This window comes from Strix aluco, chromosome 14 (genome assembly GCF_031877795.1).
Source record: "Strix aluco isolate bStrAlu1 chromosome 14, bStrAlu1.hap1, whole genome shotgun sequence".
In the NCBI taxonomy this organism is placed as follows: domain Eukaryota; kingdom Metazoa; phylum Chordata; class Aves; order Strigiformes; family Strigidae; genus Strix; species Strix aluco.
In genome coordinates, this window is record NC_133944.1 from 13,787,501 (window position 1) to 13,813,744 (window position 26,244).

General features: G+C 37.8%; 1 protein-coding gene across 8 annotated transcripts in view; it reads right to left on the reverse strand.

Annotated features, from left to right (window-relative positions):
* ZNF536 (zinc finger protein 536) overlaps positions 1 to 26,244 on the reverse strand; it is a 352,727-nt gene that overhangs the window by 276,824 nt on the left and 49,659 nt on the right. For 5 of the 8 annotated variants that reach the window (XM_074839491.1, XM_074839492.1, XM_074839490.1 and 2 more), the window contains 2 exons: positions 20,368 to 20,462; positions 7,633 to 7,696 (listed from right to left, as the gene is read on the reverse strand). The exons of 1 other annotated variant lie outside the window; for it this stretch is intronic. The gene's annotated coding sequence lies outside the window, so the exon portion shown is untranslated. Of the gene's footprint in view, positions 1 to 7,632; positions 7,697 to 17,829; positions 17,946 to 20,367; positions 20,463 to 26,244 lie in introns of those variants that run through there. 2 more of the 8 variants (XM_074839493.1, XM_074839495.1) reach the window with 2 other exon arrangements.

The window sequence follows — 26,244 nt, forward strand, 5'->3', positions numbered from 1 at the left end:
ACCATGCCAACTTACTGCAATAAACCTAGCTCAGTAACTAGACTGTGGGCTTCTTTGTGTCTCATATTCTGAATGCAGAAAAAAGAAACAAGACCTCTGTTCCTCCTGCTATTGGGGAAAGAGTCTGACAAGGACTGAAAACTGACAGCTCTTAAAAATAATAAAAAGCAACAAGTAGAGGCAGACATGATGATTCTCAGGAAGGACTGAAATGAAAGAGTCATAGCTGCTAAACTCATTAACATAGGTAGATCTCTTAAAAATGAAACTTTCAGCAGAAAATTTGATTCCGACCCAAAACAGGCCAAAACTGACATTGCAATACAGAAACGTTTACCTTGGAAAAGTCAAAACACTATCCTTAAGTTCTGTCATTTATGTTTTAATATGCTGTATTACAATATAACACGATGATCTAAAAAGCATCGAATGTAAACTAGGCATTTCAACTCCATCAAAACATTTGCAGTTTCAGCTGAATACTTCAGAAAATATATGATAGAAATCATGTCAATCAAATTAAAAAATGTGCAAGATAAATTATATTCTTAACTATTCTTTATTGTGAGTTTGTAGGTGGTTTGTCCCACAAAAGGAAAGAACAATTTTGAGGAATAAAAATAAGCAGTGTAAATGCCTGGATTAAGCTGAAGAAGGGGGGAAAAAAAAAAAAAAAAAAAAGAAAAAGCAGCTCTGAACAAGACTGGTCCATCGAACACCTTCACAATGCAACTGATCTCCCTGAAACAACCTGCACACATCAGGTTCCCCTCGTGCTTCAGGGTTTTGTTTGACTGGGAAACATCCTCTGACCCTTGTTCTCAGCAGAAGGATCAGTTCCCTGTCGCTCCCCATGGGACCTACTGTGGGTTAGCCTCACTCGTCTCTTAATGCTCCCCAAATCACTCATCGTGTGCTGCTACTCGGACATTTTTTTCCGCATATGACCAAGATTAGTACAGTTCTGTTCCTGTTTAGTTAGTGGGGAGGCGTGGGCTTCAACTGTGAGAATTCTCAACACCTTAATTTAGACAAAACATCCAAATCCGATTGTGTAAAGTGTGGTCTCCCTGACCCACTCACACATCCCTCTTCCCTTCTTCTGTCTGCACCCTTCAAGGAAAATTTGTTTTTAGTTGAAAACCATAAAGTTGTTTTTTGATTTTCTATGTTTTCTAAAAAAGACAAAAACTGTCTTGAAATACTGCTAGGGTAACTTTGTGAAAAGAAAAAAAAAAAGGGGGGGGGGGGCTTGTTTAACAAATGCATGTCCTATTAGCAAGCAAAAACAGATTAAAAAAAATTATTAGGTCTTACAGTTTTACATTGGTACTTTCTCTTTTCAAAGCTTCTTCACTATGGGTATCAGGTATATAAAAAACAGACCTTACCAACTGTTCAGGAATTTATGCAATGGACATGAGTGAAAAAAGAAATCCATTCAGTGAAAAAATACAAAGATTAGAATGTGCATTCATATACATTTGTTTTTAAGGGGTATTTCATTGAAATATTTCAATTATTTCAGTAAATACCAAAATAATTATTCCCCACTATGAAGAGAGACTTGGTCAAAGTTTTTGTTTTAAGGTCATGTTTGAGAACTAATATTTAAGCCAAACCAAGACTGGAAGCAGTACAGCACACTTGTGGGAAAATGTGTATACTTTTATTTTCCCCCCAAAGCCACAGTGCTGTAGTTTTTCTATTCCCATCATTATTAGTATAAAAAAATTAGTACAAACCAAAAAAAAAAATTCACTCCTACTTTCGTATTTCTTTAGATCTTAGCCTGACATTAATGAGCAAATACACACTAGGATGATGATCACACTGTAGGATAAAATGGCTCATATACTGTGTTGATAAGTTAAGATGAAAGAAATCCAGAACAAAGACACAACAGTATTGTGGAGATATGTTTAGATTCCAAAATATTTGTATCAGTCAAAGACAGAAACACCCAAGACAAAAAAAAAAAACCACCAACTGATAAATAGAAACATCCACTTTTTTCCACTTGACTGTATAATAAAGATACTGTATATATTAAAGCATTACTCCATTACTATGCCTAGCTGCCACATACAATACACAGATACATTATATACATATTTTCCATCTGATCTCTGATGCATTTGCAGCTCCCATCGAATATCAATGCCATCCTTAAGCAAGCATTTGAGAATAGAATTTAAGTTACAGGAGACAAAGAAGATGCTCAAGTGGAAACAGTACTGGCATTGAAATCCTGACCCTGATGATCTAAGACTGTAGTTGAGGTCCTTTTGAGTAACATCTGACGCAATTCTTTCTGAGTCTCAGAACAAAGCATTACGATTTGCACTGGGCATTGCACTGGGCAGTCTACTGGACCACACTAAAGGAGTTTACAGGAACCGTGGCTGCAAAATCCACAAAGGTTACCTGAAAGGTGTTTAATACAATCCCAACCCCCGTATAACCACTCTCACTCTAACTATAAATGTGATGCAGATGGCACATTTCTTCATTTACACTTTACTGGGTGGTGCCTTCATTTTCAATAGCAATCATGTACCACAGCTTTTCCTCTCCATTTTCTTTCCTGACAGATGAAGTTTTTTTCTCTTCCCATGCTGATTGGCTTATTTACCTAAGACATCATGACACTTCGTTCCATCATAACGTGGCACTGTTCTCTCAAAGTGAGACCGGTCATTAGATGTATCATTCTGAAATGTGAATATTAATGCCCCAAAGAGATGAACCATGAGCATCTCAGATGGACAAGAAGGGATTAGACATAAACTGGTAACAGGATTGATAACAATTTACAAGTATGTCAGACACAATGGCACATCATCTTGATCGACAAGAACTACTATTCACAAATTGTACTTCCACAAGCACCTTCAGTGCTCTCACCAATCAAGATTCATAATAAGCATTTTAAGACTGGTATTTTTTTTAATGGCATCAGCCTGATGCCAAGCACAAGTCAACAGGAAAACCACTTTCAAGGATTGAAAAGCTGAAGCAAATGCAAAAGGTGCACTGAATAAATGCTGCAGCAGTCAACCACTTACACTTAAGAGAGGAGGTTATAATCCAAAAGAGAATTTTCCAACAATAAAGTATGATGTACTATATAAGGAATGAATGCTGAACTTGACCAGACAGTTCATAATAAATGCTATGTGATCAGGTTTTATTTTTAATATAATTTTGTGTTTAAAGACATTCTAATTGCAGCTAGAAAGTGCAACTGTTTAAAAGTGCTGCCTAACAGTCCCATTACAAGTCAGGAATTGTATGTAAAGGCATGCTCAGAGAAAAATAAAAACACCCCACACTTGGGATAGTTTTTGTCTCAATGACTGGAAAAAGTCATTTACCCAAGAGAGTAAATAATGGTGAAATACATCAATCCCACTGATTATTCTCTTCTCCAGTTAACCCAAGTTTGCCAAAACCAACTGCCTAGTGATATTATCTTGTGATTTTACAGCTACTTATGTTGATGCTGTGCAAAGGACACAAGCAGTAATTCTTGGTCACGTGTTTAAAAAACCCTGAATTGAAAATTATTTGAAGAGTTGCTTCTTATAATTTCTTCCACTAAAGATAGGTACGCATGGTTCGTTAAAATAGTCAAGCTAGGTCTAAATTACGAAAAATTAGCACAAGCAGAACACCAGATTAACACATCTTTATTCCTTTCACTACACAAGCTAAACCAGGTACTTCTGCCTTATATATATCCTGTGCCTGACAAACTTTTTGCAACATTAAGCCAAATACTTTTTTGCTGAGAAGGATGAGAGCTGAAACTATTTTTTAAAAAAGAGCTCAGTCTTCCTACTTTTTGATTAATGCCAATTTTATCTTTCCATTTACTTGTTCACACAGCACAAGAATTCATATCTTCATTAACTTAGTTTGTATTGTTTATGTGTTTTTTCAGAAGACACCTCTACTGTCCCATACTAAAGTCAATGCACACTGACCTGAAGCACAACCTTCTGAAACAGGTTCTGAACATTCCAGATTCTTCCTTTTAACTTGAATTCCATAAGTAATTTTAGGTGGGTGAAATATGTCATGAAAACAGGAGACTCTTTATCCGTCAGTTTTTAAAAGCTATATAATTCTTGCCCTGCCTCTAATTGCTTTGTATTAAATATTCACTAGAAATACATGGGAAATTTGCACATACTTCATAGTAACTATTGTTTTTGTTCTGGAGACAAAATTATTATTTACTCAGTTAAAATTATTATTGATTTTTTGCCAAATTAGAAACTGCAACCTGACTTGGTCACAGTGACTCCATCCTTCTCCTCATGAATCTCCTACTGCACAGCACTTCTGCTGACTGCGCCTCTCACCCCTCCAGATTTTCATCTACTTGGACAGTGAAGCTCTGTGGGAAAAGACTGAATATGAAGGGTTCAATACAAATTTCAGCTGGAGCTGTAAGGCAAACCATCAAATGGTAAAGCAAGAGAGTTATAAAATTCATCTCAGAAAGATCTTCTCGTACTCCTCCCCTACACAGGCAATTTGAGAGAAAGGAAGAAAATGAAGAATGGTAGCTTTCGAGAACAACCCATCCAGGATAGATGATAAACCTGCATGCTACCCTGAGGAAACAGGGTGAAAGTTCAGTCCTACGTTCATATTTCTAAACAGCGTAAATATCAAATATCCTTCCTGAAGAATAATTATCTCTCCAGTCTCTTACCACATTGCTGTGTAACTATACAGTAAATATTATCCTGCTAACATGCTTATGTTTACTTAGCATACATTATATTTGATGCTATCTGGCAGCATAAGTTTTAGTTCTGTCATCTTAAAATACTAATAGTTGTCAATCAAAATAGAAAGTGCATAATAAAAATGTTCTAGAAACTAATAACCCTATATTTCTACACCCTCAGCTTGGAGCTAAACATTGCTAAAAATGAGATTAATTATACGTTTGTACAATGTCCAATACAATCAGACAGACCTCTAAACAACATTCTCCTAGAAATGAACACAGACTAGATACATAATCATATAGAGAGAGTGTGTATATATTATGCAATATAGGCAACACTAAATTAATAGTATCATCTTTATTTGGCCCAGTCTTTTTTTATCTACAAGAGAGATCTGAGGGAAAAAAACTCACAGTGTTAGGTAGAGGATGAGAGAAAAGGGCACGGTCAATACCAAAGAAATTTATGGTGACTTTCTGTAAATATTTAGAAGCACCAAGGAGATACACACAGGACAGGTCCCTGAAGTTATGACCAACATAACAGGGTAAACTGATCAATTTAAGATAAAGTGTCAGAAAAACATCCTTTGAATTATATCTGTGAAACTTTAGTGGAAACTTCACTGCTTGGGACATTTAAACCTGCTCTGGACAAGTATTAGCAAATACCCTGTAGGGAACAATCCTGTAATGTCAAGAAGATGGACTAGATGTATAACAGGTTTTTTGCTCCTCCAATTTTTATTGTTCTAATCCATCACCCCTAGCGAGGTGATGAAGTTCTGTGTAGACCTTTAAAATTATGACCATTAGAAAATTATATCAGTGTCTGTATAATATATACACAGACATGGATGTAAGTTCTGGTTTTTAAAAACTCAAAGTGCAAAACCAAATTCTGCACCTAAATTGCCCGTGCTACAGCTGTAATTATGCATTAATCTGGCAAGTGCAGATAGAAATTTCTAATTATGGTTATGTGAATGCACAATTTGTGTGCGTAATTGTGACAAGTGAACTTGCAACTGTTAACAACATAGTAGCATTGGACTGAGACATGCTTATGCTCCAAAACCAGGATCAGACTGTGAGCTTTGCCCCAAACCATAAAATTAGAAATGCTGCAAGGTAGACAAGCTGACATCAAACCTTGCAGAAGAAGCTAAGAAGTCCCATAAGGAGCTCTAAACAAAACACTTTCATCAGAGATTCTCAAGGAAAAGGTGAAAGATTTTATTTGGTTCCCTTCTGCCCAAACCACTATGGTGTTTTCTCATTTTTCTTCACCCCCTGTTTTGCAGAGAGGCTAGAACTCCCTATCACTCTTTCTAAAACCTGAAATCCACCAAGGATTTTGTATGGACTACTAACAGTAAAAGTCACTCAGAGCAATGGTTACATAAAGCACCTCTGTTCCCCAGGCACAGCATGACAGAACTCTTTATGGATATGCAAGGTGTGTTAAAGGAGGAGGATAAAGGCTTCACTTTGCCCATGCATGATACTGTTGTTATTTCTGTTACTCCAGAGTGGAAATCCTCTTATTGACTAAGTACTAGGCAATCACCCCCATATGAGTGCCAATAAAGAGATCCATTGTCTACATACTTCAATAGGAAGACAAACAATGAAAGGGTATGGAGAAGAGAAAAGGCGTTTTGCTTTTAATCTTTTAGGCTGTAATAGCCATAACTGGCTTTTCTATATAGTTTGGCCCTACTTTGTCATACTATTACAGTGAGAAACAGCGGCCTGCACTGATTTTTATACATGAATCTTAATGACTTCAATTGCTGCTAAGGATGCAGAATGGTGGCAGGATATGGCCATTCACCATTAAGGCCCTAAAGCCTTCATAATTACTGAGTATACAGAATATTTATTATAGAGACTATGCCAGGCCTCTTTTGTGAGCTGCCCTGGGCCTGTTCTCTGAGCCACATCAAGCAAGAAGTTTAAATGAAACTGCTCCCAAGTTTCTGAAATGGTTTAATAAAACATATACTGACTGTAATATTCAGTTTATAGTAGAAAACTATTGCCCCTTGGTTTGAAAAATGACCTCTAGTTGGCAATTTTACTCTCAGCTTCATAGATTATAGTCCGCTGTTGGTCATTTTCTCAATCCACAGGGCAATACTTTTCCATAACAAGCTCAAACTGCAATCAGTATTTGTAGGCTGTTACACAAGTTGAGGATAATATGTCTCAACACATTCTATTATATGACTAAACAAAAGAAATAACAACCTGGTGACACAGACATATGGAGAAAAGCAGTGCTATTCTTCTAATGCTGAGATAGCAGAAAAACATATTTCTTTGTGTTGTGCTAATTTATTTCAAATTTAATGTCTTCAATACACAATAATATCTAATTTGATTTTTTCATTAATAGCATTTTGGTTTATGTTGTCTATTCTTATTTTAATGTAAAGTGACAAATACTAAATTCTATTAGTATCAGATTTTAGAAGTGACAGATAGCCTAACATTGTAAAATCACATTAAAATGTATTCACATAGATATCTTAAAGATCATTTGCTCTTGGGCACACAAAACACACATTCATAAACTTACAGGTTTGATATTAGGAAATTCTGATACAGTTTAGTAGGCAAGCTGCAAGTAATTGTTTCAGCACCCAGCTCTAGTACATAAATACGAGATGAAATACCACGTTTTGGAAAAACGGTTCCAGTATTAGATAATCAAACAGATACATTGTCGTTGAGGAGAAGTCACAGACCAGAAAATGAGGGAGATCTGGCGTATGTTCCAAGGTCTGCCCCGGACAGCTCTGCCAGTGACAGATGTTAAGAAAATCACCCCACCTTCCCAAACTGCAGTTACTCTGACCTGCAGGGCTAGTAAAACTTACCTAGGCTGGCTGGAGTGTGGCGAGGTTTAATCAATGGATGATGAAAGCTCTTGTAGATCCTTTACTGTAAATACAAAATATTTGTAATTACAAGATGAATATTCATCCCCATGTGTAAATAAAACTCTGCGGTTAAAATGTGACACCCACCCACACTCAGAGCCAAAGGGAACAACTTCCTAAGATCAGGCTAGTGGAGTCAAGCAGAAGTGGACATTTTGACATCCTTCCTCTAGAAATTAAGAGTTTCCTATCCTTTAAACAAATATACTGTACTTGCTAGGGATCTATGATGGGACAGAAGACAAGATCTTGGCTGAAAGCTGTAACACCACCCATAAGAGAAAAAGGTTCATTGTAGATCTGTATGGGTGGCTTCAGAAACTATATGCACCTATAATACTGCATTTTGAGGAATCAAAGGGGCAAGTATTTTGTCTTCACTCATTTTCCAGTACTGTTCCTATACTGTTGCTCAATCACAGATTCACCTGCATTCTTTAGCTGGAATTTAAGTGGTCTTGCTTCATTTAAACACGTAGGAACTGCATCCATAAGCTTTAAAACGTTTGAGCTAAAGAATGTATTTGACTGTGATTACACAGAAGATGATGGCTCTTTATCTTACAAGTCTTCAAGGAATTTAGATGTCTAACTCATTAATAGTGTTTGGTGCATTAGATTTTACATTTTTATGATTTTAGAAGAAAGGTTTTCTAATACAGAAAAAAAAGCAATTCCCCCCCCCCCATTTTTCATTTTAGGGTAATAAAAGCAGCACATATGTGCCATAGCGTAATGGATTAATTAAGGAATATGATGTTTATCCTAGGTCCTGAGTTGTACATCTTCATAACTCACTCATACAAATTAATGTATTATACCACGCTTCAGAACGATACATCTATTTTTACCATACCTGTTGAGAATAAATTGTTCTAAATTGGATTATCCTGATATCCAGTGAGAAATGTAAAAATTACATTGTTATTTTAAGAATTTACATTGCTGTGTATAAAAAACCATAATCTTCTCACTGTGCTTTTGAACTGTCATGTTACTCCCACTGTTATGAAATCATAATTGCTCCTGCCACACCTAAAATCAAATGTAATGCATATTGTATTTCTTCATATGCTGTGCATTTCCTACCTTAATCACAAAACCATATACAGTATATTTTAGGACTACTGTCTCATTACAGACCGCTTTTGTGTATAAGTAATACACAGCTATGCACGCAAACACTCATAAAATCCTCATTTCTAAAATCAACAGATGAAAAAATCCCTAAATAATAATGTACAGATGTTTCATATTTAAATGAGCTGTTGGCATTTAATGCTGCCAATCATACATGCAATAAAATTGGTGAATTTCAAGGTACTCAGCACTTACAACAGATTATTTTTATTTTTTTAAAAAAATTTAGGATGACGGGGAAAATGTCTGTTCAATAAATATACATTTCTGATGTCATCTGAAATTCCCGAGTGGTCAACTATGCTATATTGTTTCATACCAATTCCTATTCCTTTTACCTCAAGAAAGTTGATTTTGCTGTCCTTAAGCTGCAATGCCTCACTAAAAGTAAATTATCTGCACATTATCTGCAGAGTAATCCTCTTCTTGAATACAAGACAGAACATCAGAGTTTCTAATCCTACACAGATAGAGTAATTCACATCCACTGTATGTTTTACTGTAAAGACAGAGTAATACAATATGTTTGATAAATCATGTATGTGTCTGTGTACAAAGAAAAAGGTTTATCTCCTTTCCTACAAGATGCATCCGTATTAAAACACACACACTCCCCATGCTGACACTGCAACAATCTTTACAAGTTCTATTATAGAGACATCTAAGTTTAAAAAATGAAGCAGCTCACAGGTCAAACAAGTTCCTGATGAGAAGTGCTTAACCAGAAATATTATTCCACTGATTGTAAGTTTCCATCCATACATCAAACCCTAGAGTCTATTGATTAAATAAAACTGATCTTTTTTTATTTCAAAGCAAAAGAGAATTAAATTATTGCCATTGTTTTCTCTTCGTTTGGAACTATCACGCTGTACACACTGGCCATGTGTCCTGCTTATAATTACAACATCCTTAAGGAGAGCGTATTCTAAAATGACTGATCACAGGTTTCTTGCCTCTTCCTCTAAATCTTCTGCTCCTGGTCATAATCAATGGCACTTGATGGCCCAATATTCTGATCCAGTATGGCAAGCGGTATGATCCAAGATCTGCTAAAAATCAATAAATTCATTTGCTTCAGGAAATTTTGGATCAGGACAACTTTAAGTATATGTAAATACAAGAATTTACTGCAATTATGCTGGCACATCTTTCCTTTCTCATACCTCTTTTTCACTGCATAATTAGCTGCATCATGCCTTAATTCTGCTTGCAATCCTACAGAAAGTAATCCAGGCCAGTCAGCCCTTGCAAAGCCTTACCAAAAGCAAGGTCTGCCAGATTAGAGAACAGAGGGTCTCCTTCAGCAAAACACATCAAAACACTGTGTATCTGTATACTGCTGATCCCCACATAGCATTGACTGGAGGCTGAAGATACCATCAAACACTAACATAGCATGAACATGTAACAACTGCTAATGATGGCTTTGAAGAGCACTAACAGGTGGATACAAAAATCTTCTTGGAGTTCAGTCTGCATTTTTCCCCTTGTGAAAAAATGTCCAAGTTAGCTTAATACTTCCCTTGGGCTACTGTGTTTCCAAGTCAGTCTTCAGTCTGGTTCCAGTCTACCTGCACAGGGCTGCTCTGCGCTGTGCAAACATGGTCTAACACTCAACATGTGCCGTAACGAGGCCAGAAAACCCTGCAGCAGGGACATGGTTTCCATTCTGGAAGGTAATCACTGCTAGGCTAAAATGGTAGCATCCAAGTTCACTTATGTGTCTGACCCCACACTCAGAGAAGAAAGGACACATGCTAAATTCAATTCTGTTACTGTATATACACATCACTTAAACTGTATCAAGTATTCTGAATATATTTTTTAAACACAAAGAATTTTTAATGTACTTTGAATCTTCTTTAAATTAGCATCACAGACTAGGGTAAATGCATAATTAATAATAAATTAATTAACAAAAAAGGAATGTATTACCTGTTAGTTATTTCAGTGTAATGGAGTTACAGAAATGCAGAATGATGAGTAAATACAGACATCTGTACCGGTTAAGAAGGCTGCAGCTTGGGCACTTCCTTCAGCCCCTTAGTCTTTTTCCACTAGAAATCACTGCTTCAGCACCAGCAGAGCAAAGATGAGAACCTTGCTTCTGCCAAGTAGCACTAATTTCTGCCCATAGTGACATTCAGAAGAGGATCAATCAAATCACAGGGGTAAGAAAACTGTTTGCTTATGATGTGGCTGTCACCAGTGAAGATGAGTTTGTAACACCCTCCAAGCATCAAGAGGACACACAAAAGAAACATTAAAAAAAAAAAAAACAACAGATACTCTTGCAAAATATATCAATGCAGTTCTCCAAACTGAAAAAGCAGAAGTCAGAAGATCAAGAACTCACAGTTAGGATTTTCCTATTAGTTAAAGAACATAAGGATTTTCCTGAAGTCTTTGATTGATATATGATCTTTTCTTTCTTTTCAGGCAGAACAGCTGTCCAGTGAACTAGAAGAAATAGCCCTGAAGACAGCTTTGTGTCTGATATGACTTTGAGAGGGAAAATTATCCCAATGATAAATGCTTTACATGGTCTAAGAAAAAAATAAAATACAAATGTCATCCATGAAAGAATTTTTCTTTCTATTTGAGCAAGCAATCCCTATTACCATAGGAGTGGAGGGGGGTGGGGCATGGTGGTGTATGTTTTACAGTGCCCGGTATCAAAGCGAATGTCCCTCAAAACTGAATTTGGAATGAACCTAACCTCTTAAAAGCACCTACTGCCTCTTTTTGAAGGGCAACTGGGGAAACAGCGAGAGACACAGAGAATTTTCTGAAGACTGTCAGGACATAGTGATCTGCGATATACTGTAACTTCCTTCATTCTTCTTTGTAAGGACATTCTTTAAGAAGGGTGAAACACTCACACTTTGCTGGCTGGTAAAGATATGTAATCTTTGCCACAACAACTATACACAGAAATAGCTTGACTATGTCCAAGAAAAAACAAGTCAATAACAACCAACACAAGTCATCTCAGCAGAAATACTTGGTACAAATTAGTGTAAATTTATTCAATCTAATGGAATTATGTAAATTACATAAATGAAGGACTACAGCCACTGACAATTCAGTGATGTCCAGATTAGAGGAAAGACTGCATGAAATTGAGCCTTTATGGAGCTTGCTCTAGAGCTGTGTTTTGGCAGCAGTGAGGGGTTAAGAAAAGAGCCTTAAAGAGCGAACAACCAGAATACTTGGGTTAAATTTGTACATCTTCCTCATTTTAAAACATGTCTCATTGTGGCACTTCAGTATATGGATGAGCACTGATGCCTGCTGTCATACACATCCAGAAAAAGGAAGAGTAATTACAACTGTACTTCCCTTGAAGTAACCAAATCCAGTATAACACCAACAGTGGCAAGCAGTACATCAATGGTTCATCCACCCACCCTCCAAAGCCTTGTTTGAATTTGCCACATAGATGATGTTCTCTGCTAATTTGGCCAAGACTAAACAAGAGCTCCTACATATCTGATACAGGATAAGTCTTGGCTTAGAAACGCCTAGCAAAAAAGCATAATAATCCTCCGCCCATCCTATCTCAGTGGCCCTTGAATCCTTAACCTAGATCTCCTTGCTCACCCTGCCCAAAACTCATCTTTCAATACAATGTTGAGGAGAGATCAACAGCACTCTTCCAACTTTCACTCTCCTCCCAACCAAGCACCCTTCTTCCTGCCCCAAAGCCTTCCTGAATAAGCCCCTGTGAGTATCTTTATTCCAGAAATTAATTAAAATTGAATGAGATCTTTAGCACTGAGAAACTTAGAGACACAGTTACATGTTCTCATATACGTTTGCACAGCCAGAGATCATTTCTCTTCCTTCCCTTGCATAACTTGAACGCCCTTCCTCCACCTGTCCCAAACCCCCTCCTTCATCTCTATGTCTGGAGTCCTCCTTCTCCCCCCATGTAAGCTGCCATTAACCATATGCATCAGAGTGGTGTTCCACCAGCTGTTGACATCTGCCTGCTCTTCTGCCACCTCACTTGGCCCTACCCTGCATTATCCAGTGCTAGCCCCTGCTCTCACACAGATTTTAAATCCACAGTTTTCAGAAATCCTGCTCCATGGGATTCCAGCAACAGAAGAACAGGAGATAAGAACATAAAAGCATCCTCAATGTGGTCTCCCATCAGGAAGCCAACTAAATCTGATAGACACTGTCTTCTCTGACCCATAAGCAGGAAAGGGATGAGCATTTAGAGAGGAGAACAGCAGTTCAGAAAACACCTTTATATGGTCTGTAATCGGCCAGCATCACCTAACAAACAAAAAGCATTTTCCTAGGTCTTTACTTTTGGAGCAATCAAATCATATTTAAAAAAAAAAAGATTTCCACACCTATACATTACACATATATTTATATTTCTATGTTTCCCCTCCTTCTCCCCCACTTTTAGTTTCCAGTGACAATCAGCAACTATTTTACAGAGAAAGACTCTGTAACAAGCTTACAGGATGCCTTTAGTAATAAGATAATTATTTGTAACTCTATAAAGAATTATAATTTTTAATTTAAAAAGAAATCAAATAAAAACAGCTTTCATCTTTCCTACCATGTGAAGAAAACATTCTCTGCCTACAACTCAAATTATCATTCTCTCCTTTGTGCAAAATGAATTGACCCAGAAAACTAAAAGGGTAAGAACCCATATTTGCTGGGCTTATTCAGCAGCCAAAAGTTCATGAAAAACACTGTTGTGTATCACATAGCAACCACTTGATGCCTATTGTTAAAATACAGTAGTTATTCAAAAAGTAAAATCTTGCATTCTCAAATAAGAAGCCAGGCTGCAATGTGTGTTTACTGTTTTTGGGAAACAGTCATCTTGCCATTTTCTCTTTTTCCATAGTCTTGGCATATTTGGTCAGCTATGCAATGTGTAGTTACCCACAGGAAAGAAAAGGAACATAAGAATTTTCCTCCAGTGTTTTGCTCACAGGACAATGTCCATTCAAAGCAACACTTGAGATCACTATTAAGAGAGTTAAGATGTGTTTTATTTTTATGCAACCGCACTTTCAGTAAAAATGTAATATTCCAGAGGAAGAGCATGAGGGAGAAAGGGAGAGAAGCTTACTGCTTTTTGACTGAGCATTACAGTTGCACACTTTCACCTGTTCTCAAAGCAAGCTACTCTCAGGAAGTCTTTTACACATGTACAGATGTCCACATTGCTACTGCACATTTGTACTACTTCTCAGCACTGTTACCTGTCACTACAGCTGTGCAAAAGTATGAACTTCATAGACATCTCCCACTCCACCTTTCCTCCAAATCTTTTGTGATACAATATGGTAAAAAATAAGATGTAGTAAAAGTAAAATTTATAGAGGAGGAAAGAAAGTCAGATGTAGAGTCAGAAAAAATATTAACAATTTCTGTTAAATGGAGTATGTGTTACTCTAAAATATTTGAAAAGCACTGGTAGATCACTTGAGCTATTCTGGCCTTCCCAGATTTCCATGAAAGCTGAAAGACAGCCCTCAGTTTCAGTCACAACTGCATCAGACTGACTATTTAAATTATCAAAGCAAGACCAAAAGGGTTCTGCTGAAACAACTGCTGAAGGAGATGAAGGGAAGAATAAGAAAGATATAAACTCCCTTGTAGGTGCTATTATGTGCTATTACAGAAATAGCACAACTTCAAACTTCAAGATAATGGCATTTTTAATACCAGAAGGGAATGGCATACTTGCTTAGCATAACTTTGAGATATTTCATCAAGGCTGTGTACAAACAGGTGTGCAACATTTTTGCTAGCTGTAAGATGCTTGTTGAGATTATCTGCTTATCTAAAAGAGTGTTTAAACTCCTTTTGAGTAGCTAAAATAAGATAGTGGCAGAAAGTAGTTTAAAAGGGGGAAAATGTGCGAACATAGACTTTTTGCCAAGAACCTTACTTTGAGAGCAGCTGTATCCAGGTAGGTGTGTGCTGTTTCCATAGTCTCTGAAAAGAAAGTTGAGTGGTAGGCAGCAAACCCCACGTGAATGCATGGAGATGCTACAGAAAAAGTGTGAGAATGAATTAGTAACCCAGGAACAAAAAGGTGAGTTTTATGATTTTAGAGAGATCTGGCTGTTTCCAAAACAAGATGGAAAGCATGGATGAGTTGAAGTTGCAGCTTGCTTGCTGCAAGCGTTCCTCCTCATCTTACTGAAAAGTTCTTTATTGGAGGTCAGAGGAGAATGCAAAAAATCAACTTCTTAACTGCACATATCAGCTGGCTTACAAAGTATATATTCAAACAGAACTGTATATACAGTTATATATTTGAATCAGTCCAAAGGTAGATTGGTGCGTACTTACAGACAGGGATTGTCTATACAAAGGAAATACTTGGTTTGGTCATTGGTCAGTGATCTGCCCATGACAGGATGTGGTAATTATACATGACTGTTGAATAGCTGTAGTTAAAATAGTACAGTCTTGTGTAATTTATTAGCAAGATACTGGCATACTTGATGAAACAAAGACCGAGTTATTACGTTGTCCATGCACAACTAAAAATTAAGAAATCTTTCCCCTAAACCAATAAATATTATATGTTGAAGAATAATGCACAACTTTTCTAGACCAACTCAAATTCTCCTCTGAAAATGTATGCTTCTCTCAGAAACAGATTCCCAGCACAGGGACTGGTAATTTATGATCCAACAAAATACTCTGTTGAACAAAAAAGTAATACCTACACTGCACCTATGCAAATCACTAAGAATGAGTGACTCTAAGGACCAGTAAGAACAAAGCCCAAAACTCCTATCAAACATTATTTGAGGTTTGAAAAAGTCAAGACAAAGTGTAATTTTTTTTAAATGGGGATAAATTGGGATTTCTGTAACAATTGACTCATTTTGCCTGCTTTTATCTAAGGATCTCAAAGAGCACTCCAAGTGTTAATTAAATTACAAAGCATTTTTGAGACAGGTAAATGGTATTATGCCCACTGGGGAACAGAGAGAACATTTATGTTTCATTACTAAAGTCACAAAGAAATTCAGTGGCTAGTAATATAACCCAAGAATTACCAGTCGCCCATCTACTCATTGACCTGATGGCCTCACAAGAGATAAAATTAGCCTTAAAAGCCAAAAATACTTTCCTCTTGTGCTGTTCTATCTTCCAAGAATTAGGCCAAGACTTTTTTATTTTATTTCATTTTTCTCCCTCTGCTTACTAGGAGACCTTTCTTTCAGTCACACAAAAGAAGCCACTTCCTAACCTACCCAAGTGTGTTAAGGATCACAGTACAGTAATATGAATAGGAACCTAAACAAGGGCAGTGAACTGTAATGCTGCTGTTTAACAGCTTATGCAGCTGCATCAGGATCCTCTCTTCTAACCAGCCATACCCCCAGAGATGACACATAATAGCCTGTAGCCCATCAGAATGAAGATGGAAAGATGTGCAGTTGAAATAATCCTTCACTGGCCAATTCACCAACTTCCAATCCTACTTTTCCAAAGAAACAGCCATAAAACTACCTTAAGGAACCTGGTGCCTCGTGCACTTCATGTAATAATCTCCCACTGAAAGGAACAACATAAGAAATAGCCAGTGAGGCCCTGAAAATGCTTCTGACTACGGAAAAGTCTTCTGCAGTCTACTATATCTATTTTAAGTTGCATGTAAAGAGACGAGGGAGAAACATTTCACTGATCATTCTATTCTTAGCCAAAAAAAGGAAGCCACCATCTTTTATTCTTGACTAGTACAACTGTGGGATCCATGAGTAATAAAGCAGTAAGATATAATGCAATCTGCACAACAGACACTCCAGTGACTTACAGTGCAACTTAAGACATCTCTAACGCAAGATGGGTACAGCTCTGTTAGGGCTTTAACAAATTATATCTCCATTAGTAAACTGATTTTGGAGAGTTCTTTAAAGGTTTCTCTGTTTTGTAAACAATTATTTATTACTAAAAATAGGGAAGCATCTTTTTGAACTTTATTTAAACCTTTTGAATACAATGTTAAACCAAGATTTCAAGCTTTATTTCCCCCCCTTCGTTTCTTACTATGTCAGGAAGAATCAGCTATGTGGAAGAGGTGAGAATATCTTTGATTTAAATGACCAAGGCTTAAGGTTGTCTTTACCGTGGCAGAAAATAAAGCTGCTGCATATATTTGCAGTAGTAGTATTATTGTTATATGGTATGACAATCATAATCTTTTTTTCTTTTCCTAAAAATATGTCTAAAGAACCACACAGTTTACACACCGCATTCAAAATATTTTTCTTCGTTTACATTGATTGCATATTTCAAATCATGTTACAGCTGTATCGTTTAGCCTAAATCAAATAAGGAATCCACATAAATGCATACACACACTTCCCTTGTTTTTAGACATTGCCAATATTGACAAGATTAAAATATTTTTCTCATTCATTATTTATTGTGATATGATGAAACAGTAAGAGTATGTATTTAACAGAACATCACAAAGTAGAGTTAAAATGTGGACATGCTGTTTCATTTTGATTTTACTTCAACAGTGTTAAGTATGTGACTACCTGACTGCAATAATGACATCTTTGGGTGATGAAGATTTAAGATGCTTTGCAAAGATGCAGTATTATCCAAATTCTTCAGCCATGCTGATTAGGAGAATTATTAAATAGATGAACCCAGGACTGGAAAGAGTGCCATGACTAAAGTCCCTCCTGTTGCAGGGGACTGGGGAATCAGTGCTCAGCGCAACAGCAGCAGGAAACTCCCATACTGCATCAGGTACATAACTGAAATGACTGGAAGGCAGTCGTACATATACAACTCCAACTCTTACAGGCACCAACAGTTTTTGTTACCAAAAATGCGTCCTCTGGATAGTTTCTCTGCTTCTAGGGTGAACTGGTATTACCTTACAACTGGAGTTTGGGGTCAAGCAATGCTATATCTGGCTGAACCTCAAGTACACGGTAGATATGTATGAATTTGGTTTTTGAATGTATGTACCTTGGATTGAAAACCACAGACATAGCACTGCATGATCCCAGTTTCCAGCTCACAGTTGGGCACCATTCTGCACGTTCCTACAGGCAAAAAAGCAAGGAAATGCCAAAGAGGGAGCACCACAGCAAAGCAACTGTAACCAAAACTGGTACTGCTGGGCAGAGGAGCATAGAGCTTGCCTTCTGTACTGTGTGACAGTATCTGGGTTAGAATGCAGAAAAAGACAGACACATTTTAGCCCAAATGCTTATTGTTGCATACTACAATCTAAATATACCCCCTATGATAGATACAGCAGAATAATCAGAAGATACTGAATGCTTAAAATGCACCCTTAACAAAACAAAACAATGTAATGCATATCTCTCTTTACGTGTCAAACAATTTGCCTAACAAATCATAATAATGCAGAATGATGTAAAATTCACCCATCAAGCCCAAATGCATGCACAAAGATTACCATGGCAAAGAATTGTGAATTTCATTAAATATGTTAAAGGCAAAAAAAAAAAATTCAGCTTTGAAAAATAGTAATCCTGTCTTTCAACAAAAATATTATAGGAAGCTATGAATTTGGTAGATCTGAATAGGATGTTGGTACATGTTTTACTAAGGTAATATAATGGCACACTATTATTAGATCACATTAATCATTACTGTGCCAAAGGCACTGACAGCACCACTGAAAAGGATTGAAAGGGCTGGTAATGGATATAAATTACCCATTGTGTGATAAAAGGATTTTTACTAAGAAGGTAAGAATAAAACAGCAAATTTCTAATATAACTGTTGTGTAAAAACCAAAATAAAAGTAATCCAGTCAGTAATATCCACAAAATCAGAAAGTAAACACTTCTGAAACAAGATAAAGTCACAATAAAAACTGTATACAATGTAAAATTAATTTTGTGGTGCATAATATTACTATCAATTTAAATAGTTTACATGATGACCTCTAAGGGGTATGGTCAAGAGAAAGGTAAGCTTTGTTAATTAGAATCGAGTATGAGCTTCTCCATGCGTATTTTAAGTTTGTGGGCTTGGAATTTTTGGGTTGTTTTTTTTTTTTAACCTATAATGGCTTCCATGACAGCCCCCTGAAATTGAAGATGTGTTGAGAGTTTTCTGTTTTCTGCATTAACATCACAACAAACAGCACATCTCTCAGATGGTTTTATTTGGATTCCAAATGCTATTACAAAACAAACCACGTCTTTGCTGAGCTATTTAACCATTTGATTGAAACCATTTGTATTACTAATTGTCCAGTTCTGTGCTCCTCCTTTACTCTGGCAAGTATTTCCTGGTATTAGTAGGGATCAGTAAAGTCAATTGGTCAAACTACATCCTTATTTACAGCATTAAAAATCCACATATCTTCTCTAAATTTGATGGAATTATTCTAGAATCAAGTCACTGTAATTCTCTGAGTCAATTGTCTAGAATAAAATCCAGTAGCTCACATTCAATTAGTAAGTTTTAAAAATTGTGAGCCATATTCTTAAATGATATAAATTTGTAAGTACAGACATCAATCCTGAAAACACTTACATCTACGCTTAACTTTACTCACGTGAGTAATTCCATTAGCATCAGTAATTCAATACCTGCTTATGCATTTGCAGTACTGAAGCTTTAATATGCCTGACTATCCTCTCACTTACATCAGCTATAAATCAGCACAATTCCTCTGAATCACACAGTTTCTACTGATTCACAAGATATAAAAACGACTGGACAATCCGGTATAACAATTGTAGTAAAGAAGTAACATATGAATTTGATTTGGGAGCAGAAGCTATCAGAAATTTTGATTTAAGAATCAATTAACACATGTAGAATGTAAAATGTAGAATTAATTATTGGTTATTTCCTAGGAAGCTAGACTTTTATTTCAAACTGAGGGCCAAATAACCCAATTCTGATTTCACACCGATTTCCACACCCATCTGATTTCTCAGACTTTACAGAAGCTTTTCTTCTACTGCACTGGAATAGCTCAGAGGAAAACCACATATACAATGTGATACCCCTCCACCCACTGATTTTCATGGGTGTTCTTCGCATGCTAATATACAACAGAATATGGTTCTTAATAATATGCATGAGATGTTCTACTGAACTTATGGAAAAAAAAACCAACAAAAAGTGATACAATGAATTTAATCATGAGTGTCATGGATTTTTTTTAAAATCAGCAGTCTGTTGATAAAGGAATAAATGATGATTCATCTCTAACACAATTATTACATATCAACTGTGTAAGATGAATGCTCATGATTTTACCCAGCAGATTTTTTTCTTGAAAAATCTATTTGTAGGCTCACTACACCCTGAAAGAACTACAATAAAAAGTTTTGCTAAAGACATAAACGTAGCATTTTTGAAGATGTAAAAAAATCATGTGAGAACAGATTTTTAAATCTAACTTTGGTACCTTGTTTTTTGTGGGTTTTTTTTAATACAGAAAAACAAACCTAAAAACACAGATCCATAAGCAGAAGAAAATGTTATGAGAACAATATAAGTAAGTATTCTTACCAGTTACTCTTAAACCAATGAATCTGTTCCCTGGCTGAGGAAATTCTTAAAAGACACGGGATAGGTACTGAAGGTCGCAACTGTAAAAATAAAACCTGTGAAAAATTTAATATGTCAAACCTCAGTGTCTGAATCAGACATTTATGTTAAAATATTACAATGCCATCTCAAGCAGACAATCTACAGAGCAGCAGAGAGTATTGAGAATTAGAATATTAATGGGATTAACACATTTTATTTTTTAAGCCTTCATAATGTACGTGTTTGGTGGTCATTTCATTTGGGGAACTGAAAAGTTCTTTCAGTTCTGGATTGTTTTGAGAGGGAAAACCTCTCCTCAAGATAATGCTGAGGAACGGAATGAAATTCTTCTGATCCTTTCCCCTAGACAGTGCAGCAAAAGAGGACAAAACAGGATAAAACAAAAGTTGCATAGCATACTCCAGAAACCCAGTTATTCTCTTTGACATTGATATTCTAATCTTTCAAACTGAGTAAAAAGAGAACAGCTACTAATTGTATTTTTACTTTTTTTTTAATTCCATTTTATAACAGAAATAAGTCCTTTGTAGATGATCTCATCTAATAAACCCTACTTAAAAGAGATAAGAGCCAGCAGTAAAAGCCAAACCAGAATACTTCCAAGATATTTGTCAGTAGTGAATTTAGGGCCATTACATTAGTAAGCAAAACAGAAACAAAAACAAAGGGCATTCTTAGAGCAAAATAAAGTTCACTCAACTGAAGCTATAATCTGAAGAATTTATGACTGAGAATTCTAACTATGTTTATTCCTATGCATGTCTAACAAATGAAATTAAAGTTCACTTCCAAATAATACACTTTGTACATCTACATCAACCAAACTATTTTGTACAGCAGGCTTTGGCTCTGAATCCCCAGTTCAAGCACCACAGCCTTAGAGCTTCACCTTACCAACACTGATTTCCCAGAGAAGCACTGACTTTTCCACAGAGTCCCAGTGGTGGGCTGTAGTAGTCAGTGTGTACAGAATTGCATCCTTCATTTCTGTTGGGAATAATTAAGAGCTTGGTTTAAATTGGTCAGCACCAGCAAGACCACACTGCTGGGCAATGCCATTTGTTGACCTGAAGGATAAACAACAATTTTGAGGACTCCTATTGATGATGAAAACAATACTAAATATTTCTGCAAATTAGGAGTTCACTACTAAGCAGCACAGCTCTCCACTAGCGCAACACCGATACAACACTTTTCATGTATCCTCTAAGATCTCTCCAGACTCCACTTTGTCCCGATTACATCCAATGCAAAATGTTACTGCAGAATGTCCCACTTTGTCCATGCCACCTCCTCTTCTCACTCCTTTGGTTTCTCCACCACACCAAACACAGGCTACTTATTTTCAATTTGATGGTCTACCACAACGTTTCCTGATTCCCACTCTCTCCGCCTTGCTTGCAGATTGAACCAGTCTTTATCGCATGCTTTGAAATGTTTTCCAAGTGATAATTCTGCAGAACTTCCCTGACATAGGAGAATTACCCCAGTAAAAGCTTCAAACCCCTCCTTTATAACTCACATTTCCACAGTTAACTGCCAACAATTCAGCAGCAGACATCTGGTTTGCCATCACCACTGTTTCTCACGCGTAGGAACACATTTCTTTTTTGCTCTCTCCTCATGCCTAGTTTTCTTTTACATGCCAGTTGTCTCTGGTTTTATCCTTGAATTATAAGCCCCAAAAGGCAAAGCCTATCTTCTCATTACATATTTTACAGTATTGAGCTTAATGGGTGGTGAGCACATACAAGCCATTATCCCAATCTGGTACCCCACTTCTCATGGGTATACCCAGCTACACAAGAAGCAAACCAATGGGCAGTCAAGCCAAGCACCTACAGTGTTGGCTGGAGAGAACAAAAACCTTTTGTAAATAGTTAAAAAAAACCCTTTTCATCAGATTTGGTCTTCCCAAATATGAAATCACATCTAGATAGGATTCAGGTCCCATTTATAGAGACCCATACCATTTTAGAAGGCAAATAAGTGAATTTTGGTTACAATATTTGGAATAAATCAGAAAAGCAAATTCCTGGACTGCTACATATAAACATAGGTCCCATCCAACGTTTTCAGTTACACAGTGTCTAAAAACAGTGACAGCTTGTTTGTCTGTAATTCTGCTGTTGTTGATGTCTTAAAACCTCAAGATATACCTTTTTAGTGTTCACTTGCAGCTTATTCAATGTAAGAAAGGCAAGAAATAGAAACAAAGATGATAATAAACTGTTAGGTTTCGAAAAGATGTTCTCGCTGAACAGGTTCTTAGCACTCCTACGCCGACATCGTAGACTACATTTTTGCTATGCCATTACAAGGCTACTTGTGTTTAAAAAAAAATTCAGATTTTACATACACGCTCATGACTTGCAAAATTCTAGGAATAATTCTCAAGGGGCTTTCACTAAGATGCTTTATAAATTCTGATGACAGACAGAACACAGTAAGGCTTCATCTCTTAAAGTCCTGTACTGATTTGTTTGGAGGCTTCGTGTCATTGATCAGCATGTCAATGTCTCTTACAATCTGCTTTCCAGTTCATGACTGTGAGTGAACCCCTCAGGTTTAAAACCTTAAATGATTTAAGGTCTGTGATACATAACCTTACGAACAAATTGGGAAAATCTGTAGCTTTACACATTAAACTGTAGCAGAAATGATTTAAAGCCTTATAAAAAGGTATTTTACTTACCTGAGCTAATATTATTCTAACGCATTTGACACTGACTATGTAAAGCAGATATTTTAAAGGTACAGGCAGCAAGCTGCATGGAAACAAATTAAGGTAGTTCCACTTAGGTCAAATTGGGCCAGTTTACCAGTGCCTAATACACTCACTGGCATTAAAAAATTGCACTGTGAACCCCTACAGACCAATTTATCATGGTAAAGCCTCCCAGAATAATGCTCTGTGTAGTTGCACTTGGCTCAGCAAATGAGCCTGTTCCCCTGGCACACCTCTACCCCCAAAGAAAAAGAAACCCCAAAGGCCATCAGGAAGAGGATGGTAAAATAAAAGTACTATTGAGACATAACTGGGGTAACAGGGCAAAATTTTTGTTCATTCTTAAACATGCTTATGTAACTCGTTCCTTGAAATGAATTAAGGACATTGAAGGGAGAAAGCGATCTCCCATCCCATTGATAAGTGGGGGCCAGAAGGATTTCTGCAGGTTATAGATTGAAATCTAATACATAGCATGGGAATTAAGATGCTCGGGCATGGACTTGTTCTGAACAATGGGACTTTTCCCCAAATACTGATGCTGCAAAGGCTTCATCTTGAGGCTCTTAGCAGCACATCCCATTCTGGTTAAACTCAGCAATGAAACCCCTGCTAATCTCAAGGGGACAAGGCTTGGGCCCTCTGTAAACAGCATACCCTTTCTGATGGAATGAGGTGTCGTGTTTAAATAATTATTCCCTATCAGCTGCTTTTTGAGGGCCTCTTGAAATGCCACTGCATAGCTGCTCTCACCCTAGGCACATCAGAGATGCAGGGCCAGAGAGACAGGCAGGCAGGGAAAGAGGCTCAATGACAGGACGAAGCCAGCCCAGCAGCCGTGTGGGACACCCTTCATGGGCCTCCATGTGAATGTGGCATACATCATAAATGCAGGATAGGACCAACAGGGCCTTAAGGGTCCATTTAGTGTCACTGGGAGTTACATGCATAAACGAAGAGAGATAAACAGTCCCTAAAGCAGGATGTTGGAATAAATCTCAGTATTTTTCCACTGTTCCCAAAAAATGTAAGAGCTGACACCACTCTTCTCAGGCTGGGGCACGGCTTCCACCCGTGTCACCGCAGCCCCCCAGCCAAGCCCCAGCCGTGCACTATCCTCCCTCATAGCCCCAGTGTCAGACCTTGCTCCCTGGGTGCCCTGCCCTGGTGCTTGGAGATCTCCAACACATAAAACCGTCTGCCTATAAATAAAAGGTATTTAAAAACTCCCATCTCACCATGACAGAATTTGCCCACATCTCCTGGCAAATCTGCAGTGTTTGATCTAACATCCTTTCAGGGAAGCTCCTTTACATCACCGAGATCATGCGACAAATTACCGCTCTCATTTTCCCTCCTGATATAAGCAAGCAAAAGACAGCAAAGAGCACAGGACAGGAATGCACATCATTTTAACTTCTGGGGAGCCAAGGAGTTTGCAAAAATATTTTATCAAAGAGACGCAACTCTCTCTGGCTCCTTAGGTTTTTCTACACACATTTGTGCTTCAAACATCCCAGTTTGCATTTACTTTGCACAGCTTCCACCTTGCTGTGTTCTTTGGCATTAACACCACCATTAACATGCCCCTGTTAGGACTAGCTATTGGTCGCTAAACTAATCACTTCAGCATGGTGCTGCTCCTGCCTTTCATGCTCAGGCCTGATCCAAAGCCCTAGAAGTCAGGACACATTGTTTGACCTGGTGGTGGCTGGATCAGGCCCTGCTGCAGACCAGCGGTTCAGCATGACTGCTAACAACATCTGTTCCGCTGGTGGCAAGCACGGTTTAACTGTGACGTGGCAGTTGCCACTGCAGATTTGGAAAGGGGTAGGATCTAGCCCCAGAGGCCACATCATGCCCTGTGAACATGCAGGCACACTTCCCCCGGTTTCAGCAGGAGATCCACATGGCACCGTCCTCCAGTAATCACACATTGGGAAAACACCTTGCCCACTGCTAAAGTGGGGTCCCTGGGGGCAGAGGAGGAGGAGGGAGCAGGAGCATCCCAGAGCAGCAACCCCAGGGGACAGCAGCTGCTGCCCTCCTGCCCCAGTGCTGTGCTGCAGGGCAGGGGGGGCATCTCCAGTAGCTTCTGCGCATCCCAGACCCCAAGGACAGCCTCTACCAGCTGGCATGCCCCAGGGCCTGGCATACAGCTCCCCTGGACAACACCCCCCGGGCCACCTCACACCCATGGGCTATCCTGGATGGCAGTGAGGTGCCTGCGGAGTAACACCCACACCCTGCACCCCTGCCCTCAGCGAGCTGTGCTGAGGCTGTGCTCCCCACAAACACCCTGATCACTGGCTTTTCTCCACCTGGTCTTCCTCCCTCTGAAAGATTTGTTTCAAAATGTAAAAAGCCAAGCTGGACAGCTGCCCACTGAGTTCCAATGCAGGTGCTTAAAAAGGGCCAACTTATTTCCCACCTACATGAAAAATAACTTTGCTTGGGGAAAGGGAAATTGGATACCTGCGCTCTCTTCCTACGGGTGTTCTAGATGCACGGGATGAACAGACATTTGTGGCAATCTGATCGAGTGAGTTGTAAGAAAACATTATGAATTTAAAGTGGTACACAAAAAGGTTTCCATCACCTCCGTGCCTATACCATGACACATGCATCTTAATATATTACATAATAAAAAAGCCATGATGTTCTCAACCAATCAAATTATGCTACTGTCTCTTTAATAAACAAATCCATGTGCACATTAACAGTGTTGAAAATTCAATTTAAACTCTTTGTCTGTTGCTGCTTACTCTAAAGATGGTCTTTCTTAAACAACAGAGCACCAAGGAGTCGTTAGGGCTCTCTCTTCATTACTTCAAAAAACCAATCATTAGACACCAGAGTATATACGTAATTAGAAAATCACTTCCTTTGCAATCCAAGCTAAGTAGTTTACATACTGTAATTACAGGGACAAAATCAATTTTTAATCATTTCACTGATTGGGCTCATCAGCTCTGTGGGAACATTGTAACCTGCTTGTTGTGCAAAAGCAACATCTGGGCTAAAACAATTACCCTTTGTTTGCTACAATATTCCTTAAATCTTTTTGCTTGCATAAAAAAAATGAAAACACGAAGACAAGATATTTC